The sequence below is a fragment of the Chiloscyllium plagiosum genome, chromosome 4, assembly GCF_004010195.1.
Source record: "Chiloscyllium plagiosum isolate BGI_BamShark_2017 chromosome 4, ASM401019v2, whole genome shotgun sequence".
NCBI lineage: Eukaryota > Metazoa > Chordata > Chondrichthyes > Orectolobiformes > Hemiscylliidae > Chiloscyllium > Chiloscyllium plagiosum.
The window spans coordinates 12,088,407-12,115,967 of record NC_057713.1 but is presented as its reverse complement, the minus strand read 5'-3'; the positions used below and the strand labels follow the sequence as shown (position 1 = coordinate 12,115,967).

The following is a 27,561-nucleotide window of genomic DNA, read 5'->3' as shown; positions in this document are numbered from 1 at the left end:
AGGCCACATTTGGAGTACTTTGTGCAGTTCTGGTTGCCTCACTTTAGGAAAGATGTGGAAGCTTTGGAGAGGGTGCAGAGAAGATTTACCAGGATGTTGCCTGGAATGGAGAATAGGTCGTACGAGGATAGGTTGAGAGTGCTAGACTTTTTCTCGTTGGAACGGCGAAGGATGAGGGGTGACTTGATAGAGGTTTATAAGATGATCAGAGGAATAGGTAGAGTAGACAGTCAGAAACTTTTTCCCCGGGCACAACCGAGTGTTACAAGGGGACATAAATTTACGGTGAAGGGTGGAAGGTATAGGGGAGATGTCAGGGGTGGGTTCTTTACCCAGAGAGTGGTGGGGGCATGGAATGCGCTGCCTGTGGGAGTGGTAGAGTCAGAATCATTGGCGACCTTTAAGCGGCAATTGGATAGGTACATGAATGGGTGCTTAAGCTAGGACAAATGGTCGGCACAACATCGGGGGCCGAAGGGCCTGTTCTGTGCTGTATTATTCTATGTTCTATGTTCATCTGCAGTCCTTTCTCCCTGACTAATGCACCCAACACTATGGGTAATTTATCACAGCCAATTCAACTAACCTGCACGTCTTTGGACTGTGGGGAGAAAATCGGAACACTCGGATGAAACCCACGCAGACACCGGGAGAATGTGCAAACTCCACGCAGACAGTTGCCCAAGGCGGGAATTGAACCCGGGTCCTTGGCGCTGTAAGGCAGCAGTACTAACCACAGAGCCACCGTGCCACCCCCGTGGGGCTGTTTTCCCTGGAGCATCGGAGGTTGAGGCGTGACCTTATAGGGGTTTACAAAATTATGAGGGGCATGGATAGGATAAATAGACAAAGTCTTTTCCCTGGGGTCAGGGAGTCCAGAACTAGAGGACATAGGTTTAGGGTGAGAGGGAAAAGATATAAAAGAGACCCAAGGGGCAACATTTTCACACAGGGTGGTACGTGTATGGAATGAGCTGCCAGAGGAAATGGTGGAGGCTGGTACAATTGCAACATTTAAGAGGCATTTGGATGGGTATATGAATAGGAGAGATTTGGAGGGATACGGGCCGGGTGCTGGCAGGTGGGACTAGATTGGGTTGGACCGAAGGGTCTGTTTCCATGCTGTACATCTCTATGACTGAACAAGAAGGGAAGAGACTTAACAGCACAAAGGTAGCAAATCAAAAGGCACTAGTGCTGCATAGAATGCATAGGGAGGGGGAGAGAAACTAATTCAGAAAGCATGAAAAAACATTGATAACAATATCTTGGGATTCTCCCTAAACTTTCTATTGGTAGATTAAGGGAAAGTGGATAAGCAGAGAAAGAGGGCGGCTGATTAGGGACCAAAGGAGCAATCAGTTTGTGGAGCTAGAAGACACTGGTAGAGTGTTAGAGGAGTGGTTCACATCAGGCTTTAGTCAGGAGAATTAGAATGTTGGTACAAAATTCAAGATTAAGAATTGAGAGGTTTGGAGCAGTCTGACATAAGAAGCAAAACATTATTGGAGGTTATGGTAGGTTTAAAGACAGATAAATACCAGGTTATATCTCATGCTGCTGAGAGAGACGAGGGAAGAAATTACAGCAGCCCTGACCCAAATTTTTAATTAGTCTCCGGCCACAGAGGAGGTACCAGAGGACTGGAAGGTAGCTCATGAGGTTCCACTTTTCATGAGCGATGTTTGAGATAAGCCAGGGAATTACAGAGCAGTTAGTCTCACAGTAGAAGAAAAACTATTCGAGAAAATTCTGAAGGGGAGAACTAATCTCTATTTAAACAGGTATAGTTTGATCAGAGTTAGCCAGTACTGTAACTACTTTGAGGGAGGGAGGTCATGCCCAACAAATGAGGTAACATTTTGAGGAGGTGAACAGGTGAGAAGCTGAGAATAAGACAACTGATATTGAAGATGGTAAACAGCTGTTAATGTGACTGAGGACCAGCATCCAGTGGGACCACAGGGACCTATGCTTGGTCTCACATTGTTTGTACCATATGCAAGAAGAAAAAATAACATTAAAGAAAAACATAGGGAGATAAGTTAGTTTGTGAATGACATGAAAATTAACCAGGTGGTTAACAGTTAAGAAGGTGGTCTTAGGTTACAGGACAGAAGGCAGATCAGTGGCAGATGGAATTTAACCCTGATGAATGTGAAGTGATGCACTTTGTAAACAGTAACATGACATGGGATTATGGAATGAATGGTAGGACATTTGGAAGCTCAGAGGTATCATGAGTGCTTGTCCACAGGTCCCCCAGAAGCCAACAAGGTAGTATAATTGAGTAGTTAAGAGCTGCTTATAGGACACTCTTAGATATCTTTAGTTAGGTCACATCTCAAGTACCGAGTGCAGTTCTGCTCACCACACTACAGGAAGGATGTGATTGCACTAGAGGAGCTTTAGAGATTCACCAGGACATGCCTAGAATAGTGTAGTTTAGCAACAAGAGAGGTGCTGGATCAGCTCAGTTTGAGGCAAAATCTTTTCACCCAGAATACGGTAGGAATGTGAAACACACTGTCTGGGAGAGTAGTTGTGGCAAGAAATTTCACAACAGTTAAAAGTACTTGGTTGAAAACTTGAAATGCCATAACATTCAAGACTACAAGCCAAGTGCTGGGAAGTGAAACATGTAGATTCTTACAATAATTTTTGTTGGTGAAAATTAAGTATTCTGAGGGTTCTCCTCAGTACTATCTAATTCTATAAAAAGGCAACATATTTTGCATGGTGTAGTTAAGAGTAATGTGTTGATGGAATTTTACACCAGAGATTGAAACCATACATCCTGTAAATAGAATTGCGAGGAGCAAGTTCAGTGACACTATGCTGCTCTTTGTAAGAGGAATGCAGTCAGTCCCCAGCCCATTCCCCCTCTCTCTCTCTCTCCACAATGTTTGTCTCCTCTCAAGAATTCAGAATCCCTTTTGAAGATTCGTACTGAATGTATTTATCCAACACAACGTGCACTCCAGATCCTAAACGTGAATATGAAAAGTTTCTACAAACTGCAAATGCAGTTACTTTTGCCATCTAATGCGCAACTTCAGAAACAAGAGGATGTAACGCAAAACTTTTTCAACAGATTGACTGAGGTGGAATAAAGCAGGTTAATACATCGAGTGCCAGTGAAACTCGATCAAAAACTTGAAGCAGCACGGGGAATACTCACCCTACATTGAAAACGTAGATACGTGCAGCAATAATGAGTCTCTAAATAACGGACTGGATTCTACCGGCCAGCCGCTTTTTACGGTTTAGGCCCAGTCCAACAACGTCCGCGGGTACTCAACATCCAAAGCCCAGAGGGGGCGGGGTTTTAATCCACGCGCTTGCGCCGCCACCCCAATTCTGCCCCTCCCCCCCCGTCCCAGAGCAACAGGATGTTCCCGCCCCCCCTTCCTCGATCAAAGGGATTTTTTTTCCCACCGCCCGCCGTGAAGGCGCGAGAATCCTTCCAGCGGGCCGTCTCTGGTTCGTTGCTCGGGCTGGAGACGGTTTGAATTCGAACGAGGACGGCCGTTATTGGCGCGCGCGGCCGCCTAACCGCCAAAACAGTCAGCCCACACGTGGAATAGCCTTCGTCATCAGGCACCAGAACCGCCGCTGAAAATGTTTAACAAAAGTGTTTTTTCGTGGAGTTGAACATGTTCGCAGCTGCGACTGAACCCATTCAAGGGAGTAGGGGGCTGAAGTTAATGGCGAAAGGCCTCAGGTCCGAAATGCTAACTTTTTCTGTCCTAGATGCTGTCCCACCTGTTGAAGTTTTTCACAATTTTCGATTATTTTATATTTAGGAATAAGCGCAGTGTTTTGGTCACTGTACACTTAAATATAATCACGATAAATCGTTTAAAGGTTAAAACTTTCAGCTTTGAGGGCCGGCTTGTTACGCGATGCGCGGTGAGGCCAATGGCTGACGCACGGGAAAAGAATAAATGGACGTGTTGGGTGACAATGGAAATTTGTGGCCAGATGAGGTGGACGTTAGGTGTCAGTTCAAGTTTGGTTCCCATTGCCCCCCAACCAATTACTATAAACCAGTATATTCCTGTGAAAACATAACGTCAACCTCGAACACTAATGATGAATTTCTAAAACATGATCTCATACCTTTATCCCCAGCCTAAACGTAAAACCTAAATCTCAACAACGTACGCATTTAATTTATTGACGAGGGAAATCAGGAACATTTATTTTGACAACTTCAAAAGGACAAATCAGGGTCTTACTCTAAAAAGCTTCGTTAAAGAATCTTAAAGAACAACTTTAGGAAGGAAATAGAGCTGCAACCATAAGTTATTGCCCACGGGAGGCTAGGAACCCCGGGTTCCCCAATAAGTACATCTTGTCTCGTTGTTACTATTGATGTTTTTATTTTGCTTTTTTGATGGTTGCATTAAACTTTTAACAACACTCGGTATCGTGATTGTGGTGTATTCAATCTGAAGACAGCTTACACTTGTACCAGTACTGGAACGTTTTTATGCTCTTCAATGTAAATTCGTAAGTATGGCACTTGTACAAACATTAACCTCTAGTTAGTTCACATTATTGCAGTGTATTGTAGCATTGATGGTACTGAGTGTGGTGCTTATACAAAATCAAGACAGTCAATTAATTTGAGCCTTGATATCTAAACTTAATTTACACGTAGATCCTTGTCCCCTTCTGTAGTTTTGCATGGTAGAATTAAGAATCAGTCTCTGTGAATTCAGAGATACAGAAAAAGATGAGACATCTTGAGGTCTCCGCCAAAATTTTAAAAAAAATCTATGGACCTGACACTGGAATAGGTAGTGAATTGTTGTCCCATTGTATCATGCAACGCCATATATGCATGAGCATTGCACACTTCAATGCAGTTGATAATTTGCCTCCAGTACGGTTTGTAGGCTAAGGGTGCCCACTTCTTAGAGCTGGCAACTATCCTCTAAGCTTTAACCATGAACAGGTTCCATGTTGACATTAACCTTTAAGATCTCAGCCTTGCCATTGTCATCTGGAAATGTTGCATTGATGTCACATTTAAGCAAGTGAGCCGATCAGTAAGCATTTTCCCAATAACTAATTTCCCGTTAGAAAAAGACCACCAAAACATGGCTAAAGCTTTTTAAGATAGTTGTTATTCTTGGATGATGATGACAACATTAATAGTGTTGTAGACGCTTGGGTGAAAGGAATGAGGAATCTGCTGATATTGTATTGGAATTAGCTGTACTCATTGTACAAACCCATTAGTCACCCTATTCAGATGCATTCTTCAAGCATCATACTATTTAGGTCCCTGTTGACAGTGAGACACTGGCATCATTATTTGTGCTTCTACAGCTATGAAACTTGTCTCAGTCAAGAGCTCAACCCAGTCTGCTTATCAGATTTATGGTTTGGTGTCTTCACATGAGTTTGATGAAACAAACGCACCTTTTTATCCAGAGACCACCACAGCCTTGCAGTTGAAGGCCTGTTAGTAGGCAGCCTGACTTGCAGGCACTTTGTCTGGGAAACCAATGATGTCAATTCAATTAGACAAACACATCATGTTTGTCGGTGACTCCATCAATCTCACCCTGAGTGAGAAAATCTAATGTTCTTCTCACTGTCTCAAGGTCAACCGCAATTTTGGCCAGGAGAATTAATCAAGTTGACTCAACAGGATGATGTTATAGACCTCAAAACATTTGCAGTTGAACCATTCTCTCTTCCTTCAGAACCGAAGTATTGAAGTTGCACTCAATCAGGCAAGTGCGGAGAATTGCATCACACGTCTGGCTTGTGCCTTATAAATGATATTGGGCTTTAGGACATGAGAAGGTGAGCTACTTACCTCATGTCTGACCTACTGTTGTGGCCACACTACTTAGGTGGCTAGTCCAGTTCAGTTTCTGATCAGTGGGAACCCCCAAAATATTGATAGTTGTTGAAAATGTGGGTTCTCTTTAAACATGGGTATTCCTAGTATTTAATTATTAGCATTTCATATGTGGCATGAGATCTCAATTAACTGTGTTACTGTAGTAACTAGTGTGTATCACATAAATAAAAGATTTGTTGGGTACCATACTATTTTGAGTACAATGTTTTTGAAAATAATGTTTTGTTCTGAGAACGAATGAAACTAACCTCAAATGAAGGTGGCCAAGCAGACAACATGACATCTGACATCATGAGTAGCTATTCCATTGTCTTTGACAAAATTGATTCAGAGAATAGATTGATATATTGTCAGCTACCTGCCCTTGGAAATGTTGGATATCAACAAATGCTTAGGGGCAGAGGATAGTCCTCATCAAGTGGCCCTCATTGAGCATCTTCATCAAGCAGTCTTCAGAAAGTCGTCTTCTCCAGATGGAACATGGTCCAGAAAAAAGTTCCTAAAGCTTCAGGTAAAAAGCAGGAAGTTGCCTTCACAACTTAACAAGATCAACTCATTCCATGACTTTGGCCTGTTTGTTCTCTGGCATCAGTGAGCCATCCCAACTGTTACACTTTTTTAAAATTAATTTTGCTGATTAATTTATTATATCTGAACTTCTGCTTCTTAACAAACTTAATAATTATCAGATAATGGTAACAAATTTTCAACTGCCTCTATTGGGTGACTGTGATCATGACTCCTCCCCTCCCCCCAAAAGTCAACAGTGGTGCCAGAAGCAAGATATCATGGAAGTTGAAGTTTAATTGGCCTTATGTTGAAAGCTGGAAAGAAGCAATCTTAAATATGTGTTGTCACTGTGGCACTGGAATATTTTAGAATGTGACTTATGAATGAATAAGTTAGGATCGTAGGTGGTGGGAGCTATACTGGAAATTGTAGAAATATACATTGGTATGATGAGTGTATCATTGTTATGCTTCTGAAAAAAGTTATGAAAGGAGAAACTGAGCCAGAAATAACCTGAAATCAGTTAGCCAATAGAGCCCATAGCGTCCCAAATGTGTGGCATGATCTCGGGTTGCTGGTGTAAATGTGCAGCGGTGATTGTTACATCTGAAATAATAAACATGGGTGAATATGGGATGAAAATGCACTGAAGAAAGGTTTCAGACATGTACATATACTTGACAAAATGGTTATTGAGGCCGGAAGAGCAAGAAAATACTTTGAATGATAAGGTGCCGACACATATTCAATCCAGAAACTCACTTTAAAACAAAGTGGTTAAAAACAACTAAAAGAATATGAATTTTGGGTTGAGACAAGTGAAGGCTAACCATGGATAATACTTATTAAGAAATACCAGAAGATGGGTACAGGTGAAGGGAGAGCTGAAGAATCGAGTCCATGCATCGTCGGTTGCTGTAACTGAATGTGCCATAACCAGCTAAGGATGAGCCAAAATCCACAAAAGATCATAAGACATAAGAGCAGAAAGTAGGCCGTTAATTCCATTAAGTCTGCTCTGCCATTCAATCATGGCTGATAAGTTTCTCAATCCCATTCTCCTGCTTTCTCCCCATAACTGTTGATACTCAAGAATCTATCTATCGCAGTCTTAAATATACACAAATGACCTGGCCTTGTTAAAGTACCAATTCGAGACGTCTCAGGGAATCCCTGATGGACCCAAACTGTCAGCCTCTCTTGGTTCGTCCCAGAGATCATACTCTGTGGTAGTCTGGAATACAAATTATTACCTTTATTTACCAATGACGTCAATGTTACACTATAACATAGATACCAATAAGCCAGGCTTGAACTAAGGTTCTAAAACCATTAGCAGGTTAGCTCTTACCCCTAAGAGCTCTCTCTCTCAGGCTACTCCTTATTGCTGCAAACAAGCTGTCTTTATACAGAATTTGGTATTATAATTTTAAAATGTCCATAATCAGATAAGCAGCAATAAATGGTAAAAGTTTGCAGAGGAAGAGAAACTCATTGACAGATCTGACTATGCTTAACTAATTAAGCTGCATTCTGGATTAGTGGTGCTGGTGGAAGAGCACAGCAGTTCAGGCAGCATCCAAGGACCAGCTTGGATGCTGCCTGAACTGCTGTGCTCTTCCAGCACCACTAATCTAGAATCTGGTTTCCAGCATCTGCAGTCATTGTTTTTACCTAATTAAGCTGCATGCACATCAAAATGCAAAATCTTGATCAAGCCAGGCTAAATGGTCAATTAGAGCTGTGCTTTTCCAGCACCACTCTAATCTAGACTCTGGTTTCCAGCATCTACAGTCATTATTTTACCCAAATGGTCAATTACTTTGGCTAGTGCATCATAACAGAAGACTAGTCTAAACTATGTGGAAAAGGTCATGAGGTAACCTTGCTCAGCCAACATGACCAGTACCATTGTCCTACAAAATGACCTTTTATTTAAAATTCATCTTGGATTCCCAGAATGCAAATTAAATTCATTTCATTTCCAGATTTTGAGCTCGAGGGAACAACACATAAATATTCAATCCCTGACAAGTCAGTGTTCATTCAAATCAGATCGCAAAGAGTTAATCTTTCCACCAGTTTCTGTCCTGTCTTTCTCTCTCTTTCAATGTCCCTTGAGCCCTTCAGTCAGTGAATGTAATTTACAGAAGAATGTTTTCTCCCTCTCACACATAACATCTTCCAACTTTCTTAGATGTCAGTTTCAGCCTTCGTGTTTTCCTAGCTTGTATTGGTAATGAGATATTCACGTTCCAGAACAGTCAAGATTAGGGACCTGAGCTTCATAAATTAAAATCTGCTTAGTATGGTATACATGAAAATGTATCAGGATTGTTCTATTATGTGAATATTCCACTTAGCTTATTAATTTACAAGTTCTTTTCCTATTGAGTATGAGTTTTGTTTAGAGTTTTCAATATTAGCCAGAAATTTAGTTATCTGACATCCAACTGTGAAATATGCACGCCTCCAGCCCCCAAGGTGAGAAGGAAGTACTGCCACACATTCCACAAGTGAACAAATGTTATCACTTTATTTACACTGATTCATTGACACTAAGAACAGACGTCCTTAATTCTTCTGAAGAAGAATTCTGACCCCCCTGCCGTGGTCAAGTGCTTTTCCGCATCTCTTAGCAGATGTGTAAGGCTACCAGCTTTTTCATTCCCTCCTTTTATCATTTCACAATAACAATACAGCGTATACATGTACAATTAGTCCATTCAATCCATTTATATTTTTAAGAAGTCAAGCGCCCCTTCTGGTGAGTCATCGTCCGGAGGAGCAGAGTTGGAAAGATATCTGATTTAGACATAAAAGTTCAAACATGGAGGTACGGAGTGAACAAAGATCGATTAACAAGATTCTTCTTTGGCTTAGGCTAAAAGCAATGCACAGTCCATTTCATGTATAAGCGGACAACAATGTATATTCCTCGGATGAGACAGAGGATTAAAATGCATTCCACATGAACCATCTGCACAGTGACCATAGCCAGCAGATAGGACTCCCTCCACGAGTCGGACGATGGTGGGGCAGGTATCCGCCCTGTATCAGTTAATGATACCTGTGTCATATATACAATAACTTTAGAGAAGTCATCTATGTAAGTGCAACATTGTAGACCAATGACAGAACAAGCACCTCCTTCTTTAACAAGGTCAAAATCTAGCACTAATTGATTCTAAAGCGTCATCATCTGGGTCTCCTGGAGTTCTTTGTTCATTAGTTTCAATGCGTTGGCAGTTGAGTTGGGAAGGTTTTCAACGTCGTACGCAAGGTCACCTATCTGATCTAGGACCATCTCAACATCCCAGCCAGGAATAAGGCTTCCCATCAGCCTGGACCACCAGGTTTGTTGATGAAAGAAGTCATGCAAGTCTCATTTTGTTTTTCCTCTAATTTTTGTCCCATAGCGATTCACATATTGGTGGGCTTTCCATTCCATACCTTAGGTATTTTATGGTGGAGGGTAAAAAGCACTAAAGTACAAAGTCCATACCAGTCATTGGGTAAATATGGGTCAGCCTTGTTTTTGCATTGCCAATGAAGGCTGAGGGTGCACATCTGTGAGTGAATGATGAGTCCACTCAGAGCAAGGGTGAATCTTGTAAACAGTGGGTGTTATCAAAAATTAGGTTATCCAAGTGTATTAGCAGTTGGAGAGTAGGAGTACAACCAGTGTCTTTTATAACATTTTTACAAAGTACATGCTTCACTTGCCCCATGTCGTTGGTACCGGAAGTTCTTATAATGCACCATTCTAACAGTGGGACAACATTAAAGTTGAATCCTTTAGGTTTGTTAGTGCACTTCACATAGAGACACGCTTCTACCAAATGGGTTTTGTCATCGCAGGTGAGGAGTTGCATAAGTGAGTGAGTCTTATTCATACATTGTATATCAGAATGATGGAAGAGTGAGCAGACAACACATCGATCGGGGTGTTTAGCTTGAATAAAGAAACCATTGGCAACAGAAGGGGGATTGGGGGTGCATAGTACTTTTGGTCTTTTTTCACCTTTCCAGCTTGTCTTGTTAACTACAGTAGCTACTGATTGCAGAACATGTACAAAAAGTATTTCTGCCAGTAGTGATAGTTCGGATAGGAGAATGTTCCATTGAGAAGATATAGGTTGACAGTTTCAGATCAATAGATGCTGCAGGGTTCTGTGATTTTGATACTGTGTGTTCAATACTGCAATTCGTATGGTTCATTTTGGGAGAGGAACAGACAAACATTTCAAAATAACAATTTTCAGTTGATGGAATGGATGAAGTTATGGAATCATGCCATCTCATGACAACTGGCATAGATATGTTGTGAGGGTGACAATAAAGTCAAAAGTGATGTTTGGAGGTGCAATATGAATAGCTTAAACGAGTTTCAGCTAAGCAGCTGCATTCATAGCTTCCAACAGTATTGGTACAAATTTCATGGAGCTGACAAATTCTATCTTCAGGAGAAGCAGTGGGGAAAATAATACAATCATCGTCATTGGAGCATCCCGAAGCACAAATGCCGTTGCCAGTGTAGCTGTGATTACATTGGCATTCTACACCTAAATTGTTGGTTTTGTTTCTGCAAGTGGCATTGGGGTTACAAGTGGAACACGTTAGTGTTCTCACGGTATCCGGTTAGTGTTCAGAATCACAGTAGAGGTAGCAAAATGGGTAGTGGTTAGCAGAGTGAGTGTTGTTAATTTCTGCTGTTTCGTGATCATTGGGGTTGTCTTGTCATGAGAGGTAGTACCAACGTCAATGATAGTGATGGTGGTAGGTGATGATATTGTCATCGGTATAGGGGGAAGAGTCATTGATGGCATTTTAACGGTCTCATTGTTTCAGCATGTGGCATCCTCCAAAGTAGCATTTAGATTGTTAAAATTAATTCCTGTGACATTGTTCATACCAACAAATGTACATACCACCTTCGTCACTTCTCCATTTGATTCATTAGCATTGACACAAATTCCGTCTATACAATCACATTGGAGGTTTAGCCAGTCAGTAATATTACAGATGGGCAGATTACGTCTGGGCGCATGTACTTGGATTGGGTTTTCATCGGATGATTGCACTCATACTAATACCAGGGTGATACAAGCTTGCAATGTCCTTTGTAGACCCATATTGAACGTCCTTCTACTTTTACTGCAGTCTAAGTTGTCGGAAGAACTTGGTAAAGACCTTTCCAGCAAGGGCCCAATTTTTCCGAATTAAAGTCTTTCAATAGTATGTATTCATCAGGGTTGATATCTTTAAACATTGGAGCTCTTTCTTCTTCATTCCCTGGTACCCAATAGGCTTCTTTGACCTGGTGATGATAAGACTGCAATGCTTTGGCTAATCAGGTACCTGTGCATTTGTTCTGCCATGACATGCACGTCAATAGAATGTTGGACCATCAATGGTGCAGACCAGGGAGTCCTTAGGAGCTTCCCATATACTAGTTCAGCCACTGATAATCCCGTCTATTTCTGGATCATGGTTGTCATATTAAAAAGGGCAATTGGGAGTACTTGCAGCCAATTAAGGCCCGTTTCCTCTACCAACTTGCTTAGCTGGCTTTTTAAAAGTACCATTGGCTCTATCTTCAATTCCCACTGCTTGGGGACAGTTGGCACAATTGGAATCTCTGATTCATACTCCGACTCTACGTAGTTCTTTGTTTAGCTCCGCACAGAAGTAGGGGCTTATTGGAAGAGACCATTACTGGTATGCCAAACCCGGGTATCATTTCCCTTAGTAGAACTTTACAGGTAGTTTTTGCAGTACAGGGATAAGCTTCAATCCATCTCCTAAATACATCAATTATCACTAAGCAATACTTATAACAATGGTATCAAAAGGTGCACTTGGCAAGGGAGTTTCATCAGGTGGACACTTTACTCCTTTCCTGGGATTATGCTTTTGACAAATTAGGCAATTCGCAGCTGCTTGTTTTGCTTTTTTTTTGCGGGAGGATTTCACCAAGTTTGGAGAATTCTGTTCACCATTCCCTCCATACCTACATACACGTGTATGAATATATAATCAACTAGAATAGGCAAAAGTGAATCCAGCAGACATGTCTGTCCTACCAGCGTAATCCAAAATTCAGTAAAACTACTTACATAACAATGTTGTTCATCCATCTTGTTTTCCCTCATTAGAATCATCCCCCTGATGGGTCCATATTTGCGCTAGGTCAGGCATGGTTGGGGTATCAGAAAAGGAAAAAGGAGGATCTTCCTTTGGTTTCCTGTTCATCATTTGAGTGACCATATCTCTTTGTTCAAAAGCTGCCTTCTTAACAGCCGTGTCAGTGGCATGGTTGCCTTTCATGACATCAGAAGCATCGGAGGAGTGAGCGGAACATTTCATAATTGCCAATTGAGAGGGAAGTTGAATAGCGCAGAGGAGGTTAGCAATGTAGGTAGCATTGAGGATAGAGGTTCCTGATGAGGTAAGAAAGCTGCACTGTTGCCAGAGTTGACCAAAATCATGGGCACATCCAAAGGTGTAGTGAGAGTCAGTGTAGATATTAGCTGACTTCCCTTCAGCAAGTATACAGGCATGGGTGAGAGCAAGGAGCTCGGCTTGTTGGGCAGAACAGGGTGGAGCTATGTAATAAGCTTCTATCATTTGAGACAAAGTGATAATCGCACATCCTGACTTGCATTTGCCCTCTGGAGAGACAGAAGAAGAGCCATCAACAAAAAGCATAAAATTTAGGTTAACAAGAGCCTGATCTGTAAGATCAGGATGTGGCCAAGTAACAAGGTCATTTATAACAACACAGTCATAGGGAGGATTGGGGAATTCAAGAGGTCCCTTCTGCAAGAATGAGGCAGGGTTAACTTTAGAGCAATATTTAAAAGAGAGAAGCAGATTCTGAAGCAATGAGATCTCATTGTGACTGAGACGGGCCACAGCGACGTGTTGAGTATGTTCAGAGGTAAGCAAAGATACCGCAGAATGGGAGGTACAGACTTCCACAGTTTGATGTAAAGTTACATTGGAGACAGAGTCAAGAGTGTGGTGTTGGAAAAGCAAAGCAGGTCAGGCAGCATCCAAGGAGCAAGAGAATCGACGTTTCAGGCATAAGCCCTTCATCAGGATTATGCCCGAAACGTCAATTCTCCTGCTGCTTAGATGCTGCCTGACCTGCTGTGCTTTTCCAGCACCACACTCTCGACTCTGATCTTCAACATCTGCAGTCCTTATATTGGAGGCAGCCAATACTATAGTATGGATGGCTGGGAGAACCTGGGTGCAAAAAGACATACCTTGAGCAACAGGGTCAAGTTTGGTGGAACAATAGGCAACAGGAGCCATGGTGCTGGTTGCGAACAGCTGTAGCACTGTTTTCAAAGATAGCAACATAAAGGAGGAAGTGACGATCATTCAAAGGTTGGCCGAAAGCAGAAGCTGAAGAGAGGATATTTTAAGTTCTGTAAGTTGTTCAGGAGTGAGGTCATATTGTTGAGGGGAATTAGACGAGGACAAGGGAGACAATTTCCAAGTTAGAAGGGCACAATTGGGAATCCATTGTCGGCAATAATTGACAAGACCTAAAAACAACCTCGTGTTTGGGAGTGGTTGGAGGAGCAATACAAAGAATAGGATCAATACATTCAGGTGTCAAGCATCGATCAGATTCAGAGATAAGAGTACCTAGGAATTTGACTTCTTTCTGATTTGTCTTAACCTTACTGGGGGGTACAACATCTCCACATTGAGGGAGATGGTTCAGTAACGTAGTGGAATCAGTGTGGAAGATTCATCAGGGCTACTGAGAAGGAGGTCATCAATGTATTGAACTATGGGAGAGCCTCCAGGAAATTCAAGTGATTCAAGTTGGGTGTGAAGGGTCTCTGAAAAAGGTGTGGGCGAATGAACAAACCCTTGAGGTAGGCAGGTCCACGTACATTGATGGCCCTTAAAAGTGAAGGCAAAAAGGTACTGGCTATCTGGATGCAACGGAATGCAAAACAATGCATTTTTGAGGTCAACAGTAGTAAAGATCTTGGCATGTGCTGGGACTTGGCTGAGGATAGTAGCAGGATTGGCAAAGAGAGGGTGAAAGGGCTCAACAATTTTATTTACTTCACGAAGATCTTGAACAAGTTGTCATTCAGGACGTTCAGGTTCAGGATTCAGAAAAATGGGTGTACTGATGGGAGAATGGCATGTGACTAGGATGCCTTGCTGTAAGAAAGAGTCAATAACAGGTTAAACACCAGCTTTAGTTTCTAGCTTCATGGGATATTGGGGTATAGAGGAGGTAGTGGAATTAGGTTTAATAGGAATAGAGATGGGTGGAATTCTAGGAAGGAGAAAGTGAGGACTGCAGATGCTGGAGATCAGAGCTGAAAGTGTGTTGCTGGAAAAGCGCAGCAGGTCAGGCAGCATCCAAGGAGCAGGAGAATCGACGTTTCAGGCATGAGCCCTTCTTTTTGGCGAATACATTATAGAGGTGTTCTTCTTCCTCTACACCTCTACAATGTATTCGCCAAAAACGGATACTCCGCAATTTCATCAACAGATGCCTAAGGGAAAGACAACAGAATGAGGACATTTTTAGATTAGATTAAATTACTTAGTGGGAAAAGAGGCCCTTCGGCCCAACAAGTCCACACTGACCCGCCAAAGTTCAACCCACCCAGACCCATTCCCCTACATTTACCCCTTCACCTAACACTACGGGCAATTTAGCATGGCCAATTCACCTAACCTGCACATTTTTGGACTGTGGGAGGAAACTGGAGCACCTGCAGGAAACCCACACAGACACGTGGAGAATGTGCAAACTCCACACAGTCAGTCACCTGAGGCGGGAATTGAACCCGCGTCTCTGGCGCTGTGAGGCAGCAGTGCTAACCACTGTGTCACCATGCCGGGACTAGCCATGTTACCATACATCAAAACATTTCTGAACTGACAGCCAGACTACTACGACCACTACGACTCATAACAGCACACAAACTAACAGCCACTCTCAGACAACAACTCACCAGGAGAAAGAACCCGATACCCAACATGAGCAAAACCAACGTAGTGTACAAAATGCCATGCAAGGACTGCAAAAAACACTACATAGGACAAACAGGAAGACAGCTAACGATCCGTATCCATGAACATCAACTAGCCACGAAACGACACGACCAGCTATCCTTAGTAGCCACACACGCAGATGACAAGGAACATGAGTTCGACTGGGACAACACTACTGTTATAGGACAAATCAAACAGAGAATAGCCAGGGAATTCCTAGAGGCATGGTACTCATCCACAGATTCTATCAACAAACACTTTGACCTGGACCCGAGGCTCCCAAGCACTGAGGATGTCATCTAGACAGGGGACGAAATGTCTGCAACACAAATTCTCAGCTCGGCGAACAGAACCACAACAACAAGCACCCAAGCTACTAATCTTCTCACAAACTTTGAGCATCTGAATATTATGGGTGGTTTAATCAACTTGTTCAAACAATATTGTTCAAGGCTGTGGTCAGTCCCAGAGAGGTTATAAACTAAAGTAACGTGGAGGTGAGGGAGATTATGTAAAGGAGATTTAAAAGAGTGAGGATCCAAACCAAGAGACCACCACTGAGGGAGCTTTGGTTTGGTGTTGACGCATTGAACAAAATGGTGTGGATCCTGAATTAGGATACCTTCGTCGTGACATTCAATAGTAATATGTAGAGGACAGAGGAGATCTCTGATGAGTAGAGTGATACGTAACCTATCAGTAACAAAAATGTGAAAAGAGAGCGAGATACAGCTTTTCCACACTACTCTCAGAAGGACAGTGTGTGCGTAATAGTTAGGGGAACCATCAAAATCTTCCAGGGTTTCAACATTGTCTGAGATTTGAAAGTCAAAGGCATTTACAAGATTAGTGGGAAGCAATGACACAGGGTCGATCACGAATTCAATATCACAACCATTAGCATTAAGGGTTAGCATAGGTCCATCTTCAGGGCTAGCGATAACTATAGGAAGATTCAAGGGAGGATGATGACCTACATCAGGGAGTCAGGTTCAGAAAGGGTTCTGTGCAGTAGAAGGGACAACCTGCTGAGGTCGCTGGGGAGGGCGAATCAGAAGATTGCTGGCTTCTTCCATTCCAGTGATCAACAGGGGGCTGCCTTGGGAAAGGGCAATTCTTGGACAAATGTCCTGGTTGGTTATAGTTGAAGCAAATGTCTGGTCATATGGGGGCTCTTGGGGGTGGGAGAGGCGGAGAGGAATTTTAAGAAGATGTATACGGAGTAAGGGGTATCATGGACTGTTGGGGAGAGTACATAGGAGCACCCCAAGGTCTAGAGGGATGTTGTTGATATACGGTACCAGTCCTATTGTCTTGCCATACTGGGTGACAGTATGAGGGTTCCATTCGAAAGCCTAACTGGCCTTGCGGATGGGAAGGTCTGTTGGGAGTTCTGGTTTTAGGTCCACCGCCTGCAGTTTGGGCAAATTCGGTCTTGATCTTAATTGTTGAGGCCTTACTGTCGGGGTCCTTTCGTTCCCAGAAGTAACATACTTCTCGGCTGAATTGTTCAACATCGGCTTCTTGCCAGTGCATATTATGGGTTTTAATACCTTTCTGTACCTGGTCAGGAAAGACAGTCATAAGGTATTAAAATGGGACGATTGTCCTTGTAGAATACCAGAGTAAGCAGCGTAGAAGTCCTTAAAGCGGACAAGGAAACCCTCAGCTCCTTCGCTTGAGCGAGATTTACATGTGAGGATCTTACATCGATTGCATGGTGCACTGCTTGACGGAGGCAAATAATAATCCAATCTGACCTATTAGGTTCACCTGGATGCATAATCATGAGTTGGGTATGATTATTACATTGTAAAATTTCTAAGAACATAGTCCATTATTCAGGGAAAAGAGTGCATTCTATGAGGCTAAGTAAGTCTTGGGAGGCTGCATTGTAAATGATCCTAGTCCTATTAATACAATTAATGAGTCCTTTGGGATTCTTTCCATAGTCTGGAGCCTTACTGATGATGCTAGAGAGATCATGAGGCTTCCAAGGTTGATAAAGATTAACAAATGGATTTTGTCCCAGTTTCTGGGCAAGTGGTTTAGGGACTCTTCTAGTCAGGAAATTTCCCCTTAGCCATTTCATATCAGGGTGAGTGCAAGGACTAACATTAAGGTCCCTACACTTTGACTGTAATTCATCAATGTCTTCGGACTCATTTGTGGTGGGGCAGTGGCACTCAAAGCTGCCTTATCAGGGTTCCCTTCATGTCTTAATTTTAGTTAATTTCTGGAGCGGGTGGCAATTGGATTATGGTAACTTTGATCATCCGAATTCTCAATATGCTGGACAGGACAGGCAAATGAGGAAAAAAAGGGTATGTGCCTTGGCACATTCATCCTCAGAATAGGAAGGGGTGTTTAGATGTTTTTGTTTCATAGTGTGTGTTTGCTTTGGTCGTACCACAGGTGGGTTTTAAGGGAAGTCCCTATAGGGGAACCAGAAGCAGTCGGTTAACGGTGGGAGGCGGGGGGAGGCAAAATAAAAGATCTCTACCACCGAATCAGATTCAAATTCCTCACTTGCAGGAGAATCATTGTCCTCTAATAATGGGTCTTTGGGATAGGTGGAGTATAAGGAGTTGTCCTTGTTGTCTGTCTGGTCCTGCGTGGCTGCAGCTGCAGCCTGATTTTTATTTACCAGTTTCCCTTTTCTTTGGGGCCCCATGAAATTTCAGATTAGGTTGTGGTTCTCTGCCTTCTTTATTTTTTGCTATTTTTTCTCTAGCCAACTCCAATTCTGTTTCTAAGTCATGTGCTTCACATTTGCATTTTAGTTCTGTCCAATCTAATTCAAATCCTTCCTCAGTTAATGGACTGATACGCCTTTCAATACAGTTTTGTCTGGGTTTTTCCCATTTTCCTTGAGCTATGTTTTTCTGATATGGCTTCTTTCTTTTTACTCTCACATCCTTTTTTCCATATCTCTTGTTCAACTTTCATAAGTAGCTTTAGATCATGCATGCCTCCCAGAGGCCAGTCCTTATTCTGTCAGGCAGTTGCACCTGATATTCCCTTTAATGGTTTCTCATACTTAGGATACATACTCACTACCTCTGTTAAGGGACATTTGCCCTCTATCTTATCTAAGGTCTCACTCATATTTATCCTATTTATTGTGTACCTTCACAAAATTCTTACCATTGTCTCTTGCCTTTGCAAGGTTTCTTTCGAAGCTCCTTGGATGCTGCCTGAACTGCTGTGCTCTTCCAGCACCACTAATCCAGAATCTGGTTTCCAGCGTCTGCAGTCATTGTTTTTACCTCTATTTTTAGTGCCTATCTAAACAATCTCATTCGGGGTTCTGTCAGTGTATGTGAGAGTGAAATGGGGGAAGTAGCACACAAAAATGCAAACAGAGAGCAACCAAGATATAACCTTATCTCGTGGGCCCGTTGGTCTTGATTCCAACCTTTAGATGAAGCTTCTCTTTTCCAGTTTCACTCACACGTTTCCCTTGCTGGAACCTGCTCACAGCGCCAAATTGTTAAAGTATCTAATTGAGACGGCTCAGGGGATCCCTGATAGACTCAACCTGTAAGCCTCTCATGGTTCATACCAGAGATCATACTCTGTGGTACTCTGGAATATAAAACTCTTATAGACAGTTTAGTTTAAATTATTACCTTTATTTACCAATGGCATCAATGTTACACTATGACGTAGATACCTGTAAGCCAGGCTTCAGCTAAGGGTCTAAAATCATTAGCAGATTAGCTCTTACCCCTAAGAGCTCTCTCAGGCTACCCTCCTTGTTGCTACAAACAAGCTGTCTTTATACAGAATTTGGTATTAAAATTACAAAAACGCCGCATGTCCTTAATCAGATAAGCAGCAATAAAATGGCAAAAGTTTGCAGAGGAAGAGAAACTCATTGATAGGTCTGAGTATGCTTGACTAATTAAGCTACATGCACATCAAAATGCGAAATCTTAATCAAGCTAGGCCAAATGGTCAATTACTTTGGCTCGTACATTATAACAGGAGACTAGTCTAAACTATGTGGAAAAGGTCATGAGGTAACCTTGCTCAGCCAACAATGACCAGTATCATTGTCCTACAAAATGGCTTTTTCTTTTAAAATCATCTTAGATATCCAGAATGCAAATTAAAATCATAATATTCCCAGATCTCAAGCTCCAGGGAACAACACACAAACATTCAATCCATGACAAGCCAGTCTTCACTCAAATCAAACCACAAAGAGTTAATGTATCCACCAGCTTCCGTCTTCTCTCTCTCTCTCTCAATGTCCCTTGAACCCTTCGGTCAGTGAATGTAATTTACAGAAGAATGTTTTCTCTCTCTCACTCATACATGAACATCTTCCAACTTTTTTACTATGTCAGTTTCAGCCTTCATGTTTTCCTAGCTTATATGGGTAGTGAGACATTCACCTTCCAAAACAGTCAAGATTAGGGAGCTGAGTTTCATACATTCTAACCTGCTCAGTGTGGTATACATGAAAATGTATCAGGATTGTTCTATTACCTGCATTACAAGTTCTTCCCCTATTGAGTACGAGTTTTGTTAAGAGTTTTCAATATAAACCAAAAATTTAGTTATCTGGTTCATTCCTGGAACCATTCTCATAAACTTCCTCTGAACAAGCTCCAGGGCCAGTGCATCCTTTGTGACATATGGCACACACAATACTCCAAATGTGATCTGACCAGAGCCTTATAGAGCCTCAGAAGTATATTCCTGCTTTTATATTCAAGTCCTCTCAAAAAATTGCCAACATTGCATTTGTCTTCCAAACTACTGACTCAACCTGCAAGTTTACCTTGAGGGAATCCTGATCAAGAACTCCCAAGTCTGTTTGCACTTCAGACATCTGAATTTTCTCCCATTTAGAAAATAGTCCGTGCCTCTATTCTTCCTACCAAAGTGCATGACCTCATACTTTCCCACGTTGTACTCCATCTGCCACTTCTTTGCCCACTCTCCTAACCTGTCCAAATCCTCCTGCAGCCTCCCTGCCTTCTCAATGTTACCTGTCCCTCTATCCTTGTATCATATGCAATCTTAGCCAGAATGCCCACAGTTCTTTCATCAAGATCATTATTGTTTAAAGTGAAAAATTGTGGTCCCAACACTGAGCCTTGCAGACACCTCTTGTCACCAGCTACCATCCTGAGAAGGACCCTTTAATCCCCACTGTCTGCTTTCTGCCAGGCATCCAAGCTTTATCCACGTTAGCACCTTGCCTGTAATGCCATGGGCCCTTATCTTACTCAGTAACCTCCTGTGCGGCACCTTGTCAAAGGCTTTATTGGAGTCCAGGCAGATAACATCCATTGGCTCTTCTTGGTCTAACCTGCTCATTGTATTCTAGCAAATTTGTCAGGCATGACCTCCCTTCCGTGAAACCATGCTGACTTTGCCCTATTTTACCATATACTTCCAAGTATTCAGAAATCTCATCCTTCACAATGGATTCCAGGATCCTATCCACGACTGAGGTTCAGCTAATCAGTCTATAATTTTCTATCTTTTGCCTTACCCCCTTTTTAAACACGGTTGTCACATTAGCAATTTTCCAGTCCTCTGGCACCTTCCCTGATTCTAGTGATTCCTGAAGGATCACAACTAACACCTCTGCTATCTCTTCAGCTATCTCCCTTAGAGCTCTGGGGTGTCGTTCATCTGGTCCAGGTGACTTATCCACCTTCAGGCCATTCAATTTTTCTAGGACCTTCTCCTTGGTGATGGTCACCATACTTAGCTCTGCCCCCCCCCCTCTCCTCCACACTCTTGAATGTTTGGGATATTACTTTTGGGTTGTCCACTGTGAAAACTGACTTGACGAATTGTTCAGTTCCTCAACCATTTCCTCCTTCCCCACTATTACCTCTCCAGTGTCATTTTCCAGCAGCCTCATGTCCACTTTTGCCTCTCTTTTGTCCTTTATATATCTAAATAAACTCTGACAGTCTTCCTTTAAATTACTAGCTAGCTTACCATTATATTTAACCTTCTCATTCCTTATTTCTTTTTTGTTGCCCTCTGTTGAACTTTGTAAGCTTCCCAATCCTCTAGTTTCCCATTGCCCTTCGCCACATTATATGCCTTCTCTTTTGCTTTTATGCTATCCCTGACTCCCCTCATCAACCATGGTCGCCTTATCCTCCCTGTACATTGCTTCTTTTTCCTCAGGATAAATCTCTGCTGTGTCTCTTGAATTACCCCCAGAAACTCCTGCCATTGCTGTTCCACTGTCTTTCTTGCTAGGCTCCTTTCCCAGTCAATTCTACCCAGTTCCTCCCTCATGCCTCTGTATTGCTTTTATTCAGCTGTAATACCATTACCTCTGCTTCTATCTTCTCCCTCTCAAATTGCAGTAAATTCAATCATATTATGATCACTGCCTCCTAAGGGTTTCTTCACCTTAAGCTCCCTTATCAAGTCTGTCTCATTGCACAACACTGAATCCAGTACTGCCTGTTCCTTAGTGGGCTCCACCACAAGCTGCTCCAAAAAGTCACCTCATAGACATTCCACAGATTCCTTTCCTTGCAATCCACTCCCAACCTGATTTCCCCAGTCCACCTGCATATTGAAATCCCCCATGGTCACTGTACCTTTGCCTTTCCTACTCATCTTTTCAAATCCTGGTGTATCTTGCACCCCAGGCTCCTGATTACTATTTAAAGGTCTGCACATAACTCCAACAATGTTGCTTTTTTACCTTAGTGGTTTCTCAATTCTATCCACACAGATTCTACATCATCAGACCCCTACTTCGTTTCTCACCATCAATTTAATTTAATTTCTTACTGATAAGGCAACAGCACCTCCTCTGCCCACCTGCTTTTTTTTTTGATAGGATACATATCCTTGAATATTCAGCTCCCAGTCCTGATCCCCTTGCAACCACGTCTTTGTAATACCCACCACGTCATACCTGCCAATCTGTGCCACAAGCTTATTTACCATAATCCTTTTACTGTGTGCATTCAGATATAACATCTTCAATCCTGTACTTACCATCTGAGTTCTCATTGCCATTCATTTGACCTGTGTGCTTGAAGTTTGATTGCCAATCCTTTCTGTACACTGTTTGTGTCTGTGCTGGCGATTTTAATAACCTCTCCTGAGTTCTGCACTCTTACCTCCTCCTTTAATTTGGGTTTTCCATAACTGAAACCACCACACCATCCTCCCCCCACCCGTTTAGTTTAAAGCGCTGTCAACAACCCTGGTTATGCGATTCACCAAGACCATGCCAGGTTTAGATGAAGACAGTCCCATCAGAATAGGTCCCTTCTTTCACAGCCAATGTCCCATGCGTTCAAACCCATTTCTCTCACACCAATCTTTGAGCCATGCAATTACCTGCTTAATCTTATTGACCCTGTGCCAATTAGCCCGTGGCTCAGGTAGTAATCCAGAGATAATTACCGTTTTGATTCCGCTTTTTAATTTAACTCCTGTTCATATGCCCTTAACAGAACCTCTGCCCTAGTTTTACCTATATCATTGGTACCTATGTGGACCTCGACCACTGGATCCTTACCCTCCCACTCCAAGTTCCTCTGCAGTCCACATGGCTATTACGAACCCAAGTACCAGGCAGGCAACACAACTTTTGGGTCTCTCAATCCTGGTCACAGAGAACAGTATAGTTTCAATGCAGAATGAAGGAGTGGAGAGGGAGAATCAAATAATTTGATAAAAAAACAAAAAAAAAGCAAAATAAACAGAGAGACCAAAGGGAGTGGTGGGGGAGATATTTGCTGTTTTGGAAGCACAACTTCTGCTTCCAACACACTGAAATAACTATAATAGGAAGCAATTTCCTTGTTCAAAGGATTCAGACAATTGATTGACACAATGTCACATACCAGTCCCTAGAAACTGGGTATATCAACAAATGTTCAGGGACAGAGTGCTGTCCTCAGTGAGCTGTCTTCTCTCGATGGAATTTGGACCTGTGAAGAGGAGAATGATCAGGGAAGAGTTCCCTAACACTTCGCCTAGAGAACACAATGCTGCCTTCACAGCTTAAACTAGATAAACACATTTGACACCAACATTTGTCCTCTGGCATTGGTGAACCTACCCCAATTGTCATGATTATATATTTTCTTTATCCAATGAACTTTATCCAATTATGCTTTTTAATGTCGAATCATAGAATGTACAGTACAGAAGGAGGCGATTCAACGTATGATGGTAAAAGCAATGACTGCAGATGCTGGAAACTAGATTCTGGATTAGTGGTGCTGGAAAAGCACAGCAGTTCAGGCAGCATCCGAGGAGCAGTAAAATCGATGTTTCGGGCAAAAGCCCTTCATCAAGAATACAGGTAGAGTGCCTGAAGGGTGGAGAGATAAATGAGAGGAAGGTGGGGGTGGGGAGAAAGTAGCAGAGAGTACAATAGGTGAATGGGGGTGGGGATGGAGGTGATAGGTCAGAGAGGAGGGTGGGGAGGGTGGGAGGCGGAAGATGAGGCGTTCTTCCTCCAGGCGTTGGGTGGTGAGGGAGCGGCAGTGAAGGAGGCCCAGGACCTCCATGTCCTCGGCAGAGTGGGTGGGGGAGTTGAAATGTTGGGCCACAGGGCGGTATGGTTGATTGGTGCGGGTGTCCCAGAGATGTTCTCTAAAGCGCTCTGCTAGGAGGCGTCCAGTCTCCCCAGTGTAGAGGAGACCACATTGGGAACAACGGATACAATAAATAATATTGGTGGATGTGCAGGTAAAACTTTGATAGATGAGGAAGGCTCCTTTAAGGCCTTGGATGGAGGTGAGGGAGGAGGTGTGGCGCAGGTTTTGCAATTCCTGCAGTGGCAGGGGAAGGTGCCAGGATGGGAGGGTGAGTTGTTGGGGCCGTGTGGACCTGACCAGGTAGTCACAGAGGGAACGGTCTTTGTGGAAGGCGGAAAGGGGTGGGGAGGGAAATATATCAACGTATGATGCCTGTACCGGCTCCCAAGAGTTACCCAACTTGTCCCATTATCCAGCCTACCTCCATAGCCCTCGAAATTCTTCACTTTCACGTATGTATCCAGCTCTCTTTTGAAACCTTGTTTTGAATCTACCACTACCATTATTCTTGGCAGCACATTTCAAATCCTAACTTTCTGAGTTTCTCCTCATTTCACTCCTAGCTCTCTTGCTGGCAGTCTTGAAATTGTGACCCCTGGTTACTGACATACCAACTAATGGAAAAAGAATACCATTCTTTACCCTGTCGAAATTGTTCATAATTCGAATGCCTCAATAAGAGCACCTCCCAACCTTCACTGCTCCAAGGAAAATTGGTACAATTTCTCTAATATTCCCTTCTGTCTAAAATTACTCTTCATTCCTGGTATTCTTATAAATCTCCTTTGCACTCTCAACAGAGCTTTTACATCTTCTTTAAATAAGGTGCTCAGAACTGAACACAATAGTCCAAATGCAGTCTGAAGAATGATTTGTAGCCAAATTTTCACCTTCAGAGAATTATACACATGAACCCTAAGGACTGTTTGCTTTTGTACTCCCCTCAAACAAATTCAATATACTATAAGAAATTCCCTACAAATTGTTGACTGCCTATATAAGGTAACTGCCTATATAGGTATATAATCCCTATATTCAAATAATGAGGGATCTAGTGCTAGAACATTATTGATGATCATGTAGCTGAAAATGGTTGGGACAAGGACTATGCCCCAAGGAACTCCTGCACAGATGTCCTGGACCTGAGATAACTGATCTTCAATAATCACAGCCATCTTCCTTTGTGCAAAGCATGGCTCCAACCAGCAGAGAATTTCCTCCCAGATTCCCATTGACTCCAGATTTGCTAGGGATTCTTGATGCCACACTCAAATTCAGTCTTGATGTCAAGGACAGTCACTCACCTCTGAAATTCAGCTTCTTTGTCCATGTTTATACCCAAGACTAATGAGGTCAGGAGCTAAGTAGCCCTGGAGGAACCTAAACTGAGCATCAGTGAGCAGGTTTTTGCTAAGCAAGTGCTGTTTGATACCACCCTTTATGATACCTTCTGATGATCAAGAGTAGACTGGTGGGCCATAATTGGCCAGGTTGGATTTGTCCTCTTTTTGTGTATAGGACATACTATCGTTGCAGGCAAAGCATTCCATACCCTTACTACTCTCTGAGTAAAGAAACTACCTCTGACATCTGTCCTATATCTATCACCCCTCAATTTAAAGCTATGCCCCTCGTGCTCGCCGTCACCATACTTGGAAAAAGGCTCTCTCTGTCCACCCTATCTAACCTTCTGATTATCTTATATGGGCAACCTTTGGGTAGATACCAGCAATGTAGCTGTACTGAAACAGCTTAGCTAGAGTACAACAAGTTCTGAAGTATAAATCTTGAATAGTACCATCAGTAATGTTGTCAGGGCCCATAGCCTTTGCAGCATCAAGTACCTTCAACCATTTCTTGACATCATGTGGAGTGAATTGAATTTGGTGAAGATTAGCATCTGTGATGCTGGAGACTTCTGGAGGAAGAAAGATGAATCATTCATTTGGCACTTCTGACAGATAGTTGTTGTGACTGCTTCAGCTTTCTCTTTTGCACAGATGTGCTGGGATCCTCCATTCTTGTGGTTGGGGATGTTTGTGGAATCTCCTCCATTGGTGAGTTAGTTGCCCACCACTGCTCACCATTTGATGTTGCAAGACTGCAGAGTTCAGATTTGATCAATGGTTGTGGCGTTGCTTGGTAGCAATTGGCACACAAGTAATCCTGTGTTGGTAGCCTCACCAGGTTAACACCTCATTTTTGGGAATGCCTGGTAGTGCTCCTGGCATGCTTTTCTGCACTCTTCAATGCAATTTCTGTGCATATGATTAGACACTTTAGTTTCTTAAGTTTAGGATTTACATTCCTTGGCCATGTATCTTTATTTGTAAGTATATTTTAAGCCACATTTGACATTATCAGCATAGATTGAGGGGTGGGGGGTAGTCATATCTTATCTGATCATAGTGTTGCTGTGTTTGCTGCAGCGTTTTCACTTTAACAGTGTTTTGGTTGTGACACCGTGTATATGCCGATCTGAACGTATGCACAGCCAACTGACAAAGGGCCAAGAGGCACAGCCATTAATGGCAGAGTGAATAAATGGCTGAGAGGCCAAAACAGGTAGATGAGAGTAAACCGGTTGATGTGGTGTATATGGATTTCAGCGAGGCATTCGATAAGATTCCCCACAGTACGCTATTGTACAAAATGTGGAGGAATGGGATTGTGAGAGATATAGCAGTTTGGATCAGTAATTGGCTTGCTGAAAGAAGGCAGAGGGTGGTGGTTGATGGGAAATGTTCATCCTGGAGTCCAGTTACCAGTGGTGTACTGCAAGGATCGGTGTTGGGTCCACTGCTGTTCGTCATTTTTATAAATGACCTGGATGAGGGCGTAGAAGGGTGGGTTAGTAAATTTGCAGATGACACTAAGGTCAATGGAGTTGTGGATAGTGACGAAGGATGTTCTAGGTTACAGAGAGACATAGATAAGCTGCAGAGTTCTCCAATCGGGTAAATAACCACATCCACCCTTTACAACCTGGAAGGGTGGAGTTGGATGCAATGAACGGATGAAAATCCCACTGCTGGATCTCTATGCTGAGCACATGCCTGTTGGTTTCTTTTATTCACTTGTAGGACATCAGCATTACTGGCTAACCAGCATTTATTGCCTGACCCTTGTTGCCCTTGAGAAGGTGGGGGTGAGATGGCTTCTTGAACTGCTACAGCCCATGTGCTATAGATAGACCCACAATGCCATTAGGGAAGAAATTGACACCGTAACAGTGAAGAAACACCTCTAAATTTCCAAGTCAGGATGGTGACTAACTTAAAGGTAGTTCTTTACTCAGAGTGTAGTAAGGGTATGGAATGCTTTGCCTGCAACGATAGTAGATTTGCCAACTTTAAGTACATTTAAGTCATCATTGGACAAGCATATGGACGTACATGCAATAGTGTAGGTTAGATGGGCTTCAGATTGGTATGACAGGTCGACGCAACATCAATGGCCGAAGGGCCTTTACTGTGGTGTAATGTTCTATGTTAATTAGATAAGCATTGATATCTTGCAACATTGTAGGGCTCGGAGGGATTTCAGAGATAAGTAAGGACATGGAGGCAT

At 42.6% G+C, this 27,561-nt stretch overlaps 1 protein-coding gene across 6 annotated transcripts in view; it reads right to left on the bottom strand.

Moving 5' to 3' along the window:
• cep192 (centrosomal protein 192) overlaps nt 1-3,326 on the bottom strand; it is a 192,995-nt gene extending 189,669 nt beyond the window's left edge. For 3 of the 6 annotated variants that reach the window (XM_043687702.1, XM_043687703.1, XM_043687706.1), the window contains exon 1: nt 3,182-3,325. The gene's annotated coding sequence lies outside the window, so the exon portion shown is untranslated. Of the gene's footprint in view, nt 1-3,181 lie in introns of all 6 variants that reach the window. The other 3 variants (XM_043687705.1, XM_043687704.1, XM_043687707.1) reach the window with 2 other exon arrangements.
• Between the last annotated feature and the right edge of the window lie 24,235 nt (nt 3,327-27,561).